General features: G+C 46.9%; 1 pseudogene; it reads right to left on the reverse strand.

Annotated features, from left to right (window-relative positions):
* Nucleotides 1-667: 667 nt before the first annotated feature.
* LOC136582946 (U2 spliceosomal RNA) lies at nt 668-795 on the reverse strand (annotated as a pseudogene).
* Nucleotides 796-8,081: the final 7,286 nt, after the last annotated feature.

The raw sequence follows: 8,081 nt of genomic DNA on the forward strand, positions 1-8,081 counted from the left end.
GCATGAAAAATATACATGCTAAATACACGTCAGTAGAACCCGCTGATTGCAGCGAGTTCCTTCACATAAGTGTATTTTGCATACACATTTTGTTCAAAAAAACAAGCAGTCCCCTTTATTTTCTCGTGCATTTCTGCAGGGGCAGAACATGTATTATTCTAATTACACTAATTGCCCATTTCAATAAATAGCGGCATGGTTGCGTGTTTTTTTGCGCTTGCAAATGTGCTTGATTCGTGCTAACAAAAGTACAGTAAGGGCCGCTTCACACAAACATATTTGTTTCAATGGATGCCTTCAGAATTCTCTTTACTCACACATTTCGCATGCGTGCAAAACCCCAACATGCTCTATTTTTGTGCACATTTGCGCACCAAGGGTCCCTGTACAAGTCTATGGGAGGTGTGCATGTAACCGATTCCTATCTCCAAAAAAAGTTATAATAAAAAGTGATAAAAAAGTCTTATAAACTCCAAAATGGTACAAAGAAAAACTACAGGACATCACGGAAAAACACGAGCCGTCGCACAAGTATCATGCGATACTTCCGCCATGTATCACGTGGACATGAGGCCTAAATCTAAGTGCTTGGTTGTTAGCAGCCGCAGCTGCGCTGCACCTCTTGCTCGTCAGTTTTTTTTTCTGCTTTTGGAAACTGCTGTAGGAAAGGGGGTGCACCAGTACTGGAGGTACTGCAATACCAGGTCAATGTGTGGAGTGGACAGAGCAAGCACTTTTTCCAGCTCCCTGTTCTAAAAATCCATTTAATATATGATCCCCAGATAGGGAACGTATCAGATGCAACACGCTCAGGCAGCACTCTGGGCACACCCACAATGCACTGAGGGAGCCGGAAGACCTTTGCATAGCCCCGCCCAACGCCTTCTCAACCGTGCCCTCCCCTTCACATCCTTTTCAGTCCTTCCTCTTGCACCATGCTCACGCATCCTAGGCTTGCAGAGCCTGCAGGACTCATCACCTCCATACGCAGGATGGTTAAGCAGGCGATAAAACTAGAAGCAAGCACTAGTTTGCCTCTAAAGGTGCGTCCGTCGGTCTGTTTGAGAGATCTCTTTTTGCTGGACGCACTTCGAGTGGGGAAGGACGGAAACTTTTTCCCAAAAATGAGGAAAATTGGCTTCGACCCCATAGGGCTTTATTGGCTTCCCCTGGGCTGGCATTAGTAGACCCTAGTAAGAATAAGAATAGATCAGCATGGTCAACTGAAGAAGTTAAAATGTACAGCAGGCCTTTTTTTCCCCCCACCATACATACATAAATCCATCCATCCAACTATAGATTATATAGAGAAATAAATCTTGCTATTTGTATAGAGATAGATAGATAGATAGATAGATTATAGACATACATTATATCCAGATGAAAAGATTCCTGAAAGTCGCCCAAAGAAAATATGGCGGAGCGAGAAAACCAAACTAAACTGACGCAGACAGTTCTCAGCGAGGCACGGGATTTAATGAATGTAAAACTATTCGTCTGCAATACATGACGGTCCGAGGATTTACACGTCCAAAAGGGTCTCGTCCAAATGACACGAAGGAACGCTGCGCACTCTCCGCGACGTAGGCGGTGTGCGAGGAAGGCTGCACAAGAACCCCTCTGCACCCAGTAGGCTGTACAGCTGTCCTCCTGTCCTGGAGATAGCTATAGTCTATGGAATATACACGGGCTTTAGCCTTGGCAGTCGCTTCCATTTCAAGCACAAAAGCAAAAGGCATTACGAGCAAGCGTGTTCAACTACAAAATGATGCATCCGCCGAACAAATGGATACAAGATGTGATGCAGACAGGCACAGAGGCTCAAGTTCCCCTCTGTACCACCTTTAGCTTGGATACAAGATGTGATACAGGCAGGCATGAAGGCTCTGGTACCCTGTCATACCGCCTCTAGCTTGGATACAAGATGTGAAACGGGTGGGCATGGAGGCTCCAGTGCCCTGTTGTACCGCCTCTATATTGGATACAAGATGTGATATGCAATCCTCTGTAACAGCAGATTCTTTACTCCCCGTTCAGGGACAAGGGGACTCCCCATAGGGAATATTTATACACAGAGCACCTATGCGTGTATGCATGTCCTATGTTTTGCAGGTACGCCCATTTGTATATTTCTCTGGGTTCTGTTTAAATTCTCAAATGGGTTTCGTTGGCGACCTTTAACAAAACCCTAGGCTGCCATTACTAAAACTGAGACCAAAGCTGCACATTTTGATCTCCATTCCAGCCAGAAGACCGGACTGCGCAAGTGCGTCTAAAAACGCCAGAAAACAACGAAATTAGACGGCACCATGGCGACGGGGACGGTAGCAACGGAGTAGGTAAGTGAATAACTTCTGTATGGCTCATATTTAATGCACAATGTACATTACAAAGTGCATTAATATGGCCATACAGAAGTGTATAACCCCACTTGCTGCCGCGGGACAACCCCTTTAAGGCACAAACAGGCTTGGTCACTAAGAGGTTAATGGGGTCGGCTGCAGCATCGCTGGCTTCATTGAAAGCAATGGCTAAACCTCTGCGGCAGTAATAGTGACCCCCCCAGCGGTAGTTGTGACCCTGAAGGGATGCAAAAGCCTTAAAGATCAGTGAGGTCTCTTTCACACAAGTGCTTTTGCGTACGTTTTTGCGTGCAGAGAATCGGCCGCGGGAACTGCAACCACTGGTCAATTTTCACTGCTGGGTGTGTCCCTCACCGATGTGAACTGGGTCGGCAGTACAGAAAAGGAAACTTACCTGTGCAGGAACGGTCGCAAGACGAAGTGATTGCGCTCCATTTAGAGTGCAATAGCGTCACACACTCGCGTGATTGCGTCACGCACGTGTGAAGGAGCGCTAAGGGCTTCACATGGGCGTATGCGTTTTTGCACGCAGCAAACAAGTTTTTTTTTGTTTTTGTTTTTTTTTTAATGTGTATTTTACTGTCATTTCTGCGTCACGTGGCCTATTCATTTGCGTGCACCAGACAAACACTCCCTGACTTAAATGGTTATTTACCCTTAGGGCTCATGTCCACGGGCAAAATAAGAATTAAAATCCGCAGCGAATTTTAACTCTTCTCCTCCTGCCCGCGGATCCGCACCCCATAGGGATGCATTGACCACCCGCGGGGTAGATAAATACCCGCGGATCGTCAATAAAAGGGATTTAAAAAAAATGGAGCATGAAAAAATCTGGACCATGCTCCATTTTCGTGCGGGTCTCCCGCGGGGTCGGCTCCCGCGGGCTTCTATTGAGGCCTATGGAAGCCGTCTGGATCCGCGGGAGACCTAAAATAGGAATTTAAAAGAATTTACCCATCCGGAGCGGACCGGGAAGGTCTTCTATTCCTCACGGCCGGATCTTTCTTGCTTTGGCTCGGCGGATGTGCCCGGCGCATGCGCGCGGCACGCCGGCGACGTGCCGAGTTCATCCGCCGGCCGAAAAAGAAGATCCGGCCGTGAGGAAGAGAAGACTTTCCCGAACCGCTCCGGATGGGTAAATTCTTTTAAATTCCTATTTTCAGCGCTCCTGTCCGCGGGGCAGGAGGTACTCGCTGCAGATTCTCCATGGAGAATCTGTAGCGGTCCTGATTTTCCCCGTGGACATGAGGCCTAATGAGTTCCAGGTGTGTTATTTTTCTCGTGGGATTGAACAGTGTATTGCACGCACATTTGCGCACCCCCTATAGACTTTAAATGCACACAAAAGTAGAGCATGCAGCGTTTTTTTCGCATTTGGGCAAAAAAAGGAAACGAAAACCAATCCGTTGAAATCAATGGGTTTTATTCTCTGCATATTGTGCTCAGAAAGTTTGCGCATGCTAACACACGCGTGTAAATGTCCATGTGAAGGAACTCTTAAGCCTGGCTTCAAATGTGTGTGTTTGTGTGCGCATTTATGCAGCGAATAGAGCCCTAACGAACGGGTTCGTTCACAAGTGCGCATCTTTACATTTCACGCAAAAAAAAAATATGCAGCATACTCTATTTTGCGGCACTTTTGCACACCAAAAGTCCCCATAGAAGTCAATGGGGATGCACAAATATACATGTGATATGCCAGGAGGTGCGTGATACGCTGCGTAATTGCGCAGGAGAGGAACACACCCAGAACTCGTTAGACTAATTTCAATAGCTGGGAGCAGCGGTGGGTATCTTTCTGAAAGCACAAAAGCCAGCAAAATATCTGCAGATGCGAATACACATACGCGGGCAAGCGCAATATCGCTACAAGAAAATCGGACTGATATCGCACTCATAAAGCTGCTTTCATACAAATGTTTTCTCGCAGATAAACGTCGCCCACAAATCGTCGCCATGTAAAGCATTGGACTCCAATGCATTCATTCACACGGGCGATTATTACCCCCCCCCCCCCCTCCCCCCCCCGCACAGCATCAAAATATGAGTCATGACCTATTTTTTGACGAAAACCGCAGAGAGGGGGAGGGAGTTTACCGGCACTTGTTGCAGAAGACAACGGGCTTCTATTTAGCTATTAAGGCTTAACAAAAGCCATTCTGCCGACCGCGGCAGCGTAGTCCATTCACGCGATGCAGCCCTGTGAATGGACGAGACAGCGCTAATTCCAAAAGGGATTAGATTGCAGCAATGCTGCGCTGCCGCAATTCTTCCACGCGATGCCTTTGCGTGTGAATGCAACGCTTGTATGAAAGAGGCCTAAAGCTGCGGGGTTTTTTTCTCCCCCCTTTCCCCCATGCACAGAATTAGGGGCTTATTCACACGGGCATATTTTTCATCAGTATTTTGTGAGCCAAAACCAGAAGTGTAGAGAAAGTCTAATTGGGAAGATTTTCATTTCTTCCGTATTTTGCGCCCGTTCCTGGTTTGGCTCACAAAATACTGATGTATAATTCGTCGTGTGAATAAGGCCTAAGGCTTATTCAGACTGGCACAGGCGAAACTACGCTCGGCGGCACGGGCAAATCATGCGTAGAAATCACAGGCAGGAAAGGAGGTGGTGAAAACGAAACCACTGAAATCCCATAGAGATCCGCGGTTTCGTTTTTTCCCCCTTTTTATATGCTTGTGATTATAAGGGGACTAAAGTACATTCGTGTGAAGGAGCCCTCGGCGCAATTTTATGCATATGAGAGCGCATTTGCTTACCCCCTTAGACTCTAATGGAATATCGGGAGCGCAAATGCACGTAAAAATCATTGCGGTTTCTGCGACCGCTTTTCTGCTAAATTTAGCACGCCGTGTGAAAGAGGCCCTAGGGCTTCGGCAGACGAATGTACGCGCCAAGACTATTGTCGCAGTGGAGCGTATTTGTGCATAAACAAGGTTTACAGTAATCGGGTTGCGCTTGAAATGCCAGTTCACACGCGCGTTCACCCCTTTCCGTGGCATACAGTGGCAATGGTCATCTTCTCCCTGCGACGGCCGCCGGGTCACAACCCTTTCCTGTCATTTTTGTATGTAAAACGCAGAAAGATGAGGTGAGAAACACCCTTAGGGTCAGGGGCGTACCTAAAGGCTCAAGGGCCCGGGTGCAAAAGTTCAGCTCAGGGCCCCCCCTTCCCTTTCTCACCGCGTACCCATACCTAAATCATGCTGCATACAGCTGCAAAACGAATTTCCATACATGAATTAGCCCTATTAACACGTTTCCTGCACTAGATGAAAATCACACACACACACCGCTTTTTATTGCGGTATACTGCTTCCATTGATTTGAATGCGATTACTCAGACGTGAGCTCGGAAGCAGTGATTTTTAAGCGCTATCTGTCCTGTATTTACGTTTTCTAACGCACCTCCCCACCCATCACAATTGTGGGGTGCATTAAAACCGCTTTACCATGCGTTCAAAAGTGCTGCTCAAAATTGAGGTAAAAAACCCATGATTTTAAGCTGTGTTTTCTGAATGCACGTCTTAGAGCAGCCTTAGGCCCCGTGCAGGGGATTTCCCGCAGAATTTCCACCCATGGAAGCTGCCATAGGATTGCGTTAGAAAACACAATCCTAGGCAGACGGCCGCGGTTTGTCCGCGCGAAATCACACGTGGAAAACAAACCGCGGCATGCTCTATTTCTGTGCGGTGATCGCCTCGCCGGCCGCTGGCACCGGTCTGCGCATTTAGGACGGCAACTCCCACAGCCTAGAAGTTTGTATGATCTAGAGCAGGGGTGGGCAATTAATTTTCCCATGGGGCCACATGAGAAATTGGAATGGTTTTAGAGGGCCAGACCAACATACGAAGGCTCCATGCACATTGCCTTAATGGGGCCGTATTCCAGCCGCCCGATTTGCGGCCAGAATACGGCCGCCATTGAAAATGAATGAATTAAAAAGTGAATATTATTAGTATTATTATTCTAATTACAATGCAAAGGGAAAAGTCCTGACACTTACCAATGACGAGCGTGGAACGATTGTCCTGGCACTCCCCAAGGTCCGCAACGAGCATCCTGGCACTCAGAAGTTACAGTGGCATCACTTACTCAGCATCAGGAAGCAGTGAAACTACAAACTCCGAAGCCTTGTCCATTTTGTTAACTTATGTGCTGTTTAATAAAGTTATTCAAGCCTACGTCATTGGTAGAGGTGCTTGAATAAGTAAGGCCTGAATAACTATTAGCACAGCACAGAAGTGAACAAAATGGACAAGGCTTCGGAGTGCATAGTTTCGCTGCTTCCCGTTGCTGACACCGGACTCATTGGTGAGTCACCAGGACACTCTTTGCGGGCCGGTCCGAGCTATTCAGCGGGCCGGATGTGGCCCGCGGGCCGTGCTTTGCCCAGGTCTGATCTAGAGGCTCAGTCACAGCAAATGTGGACACATAATACCATATGGAACCTGTATGCCTCAATTGCCCCCCATATCACATCTTGTATCCAAGCTAGAGGCGGTACAACAAAGTGCTAGAGCCTCCATACTCGCCTGTATCACATCTTGTATCCAAGCTAGAGGTGGGACAACAGGGTACTAGAGCCTCCATGCTCGCCTGTATCACATCTTTTTTTATGATCGCAGGGAGAGAAAACGCATCAATTTTGCCATAGAATTTTGATTTTTTTTTTATAGCGTTAATCATGCAGCATAAATAATACACTACATTTTTTTCTGCGGGATGGTATGGTTACAATGATACCAAAATTCTTATTTTTTTTAGGTTTTTCCACAATAAAAAGCCTTTTTTTGGAAATTATAATTTTTTTCTTAACTCACTGCATTCAAAGTCCTATAACTTTTTTATTTTTCCATGGACGGAGCTCTCTGAGGGCTTATTTTTTGCGAGACGAACTGTGGTTTTTATTTGTACCATTTTGGGGTACATACGCTTTTTTATGTTCAAATAAATTTTATTGCACATCGACAGCTTGGTCTCATTTGTAAATCACTTCAACCTTATCAAGACAAGCAGTGAAATAAACTTGGTATACCATTAGATATGTCTGCTTCAGAGACTTATTATCGAGCAGAAGGTTAGCAGAGAAGAGGGGACAGAAAACAGGGTATCATGGGGGATTAACGTTGCGCTTCCCCCAGTAATCCTAAGACATCTGGTTTGCGTTGACTCCTTGTTGAGTATTTTCCCCTTCCCTCATCTCTGTCTTGGTCTATGTTGCAGGACTGGGACAGTCTCCAGTCTCGTCTCGTCTTGTATTTCTGATATGGACCTTTCCTTTGCTGTCGACATTAGTTTTACTTACTCTATGACACACAGTGGGGGGGGAGGGGGGAGTAGGGTAGGGAAGGAGGGAGGAGGAAAGAAGGGGACCGGGGAGGGGGAGAGGAGAGGTGTGAGGAGTTAAAGGTAGGTATGGCCGCGTGTGTTACGCCCAGGGGGTCTTTCTTACGATCTCACTGGTCTGTAGAGCCTTGCTCTATCCATTTTCTGAGATTGTCCGTTCCCCTGAACGCAACCCACGGCTGCCAAAGCTTGTAGTAGGCTTCCCATAGTTTGGGCTCGTCTGCCCCCAGCTCGTCGAATCTCATGAGGGTATGTAATTTTTCCACCCACATGCCCCTGGTTGGGGCAGCGGCTGAGCGCCACAGTCTTGGAATGAGTCTTCTCATTGCTATTATAAAATGTTTTAATAGACTTGCTTT

Source organism: Eleutherodactylus coqui, chromosome 11, assembly GCF_035609145.1.
Source record: "Eleutherodactylus coqui strain aEleCoq1 chromosome 11, aEleCoq1.hap1, whole genome shotgun sequence".
In the NCBI taxonomy this organism is placed as follows: Eukaryota; Metazoa; Chordata; class Amphibia; order Anura; family Eleutherodactylidae; genus Eleutherodactylus; species Eleutherodactylus coqui.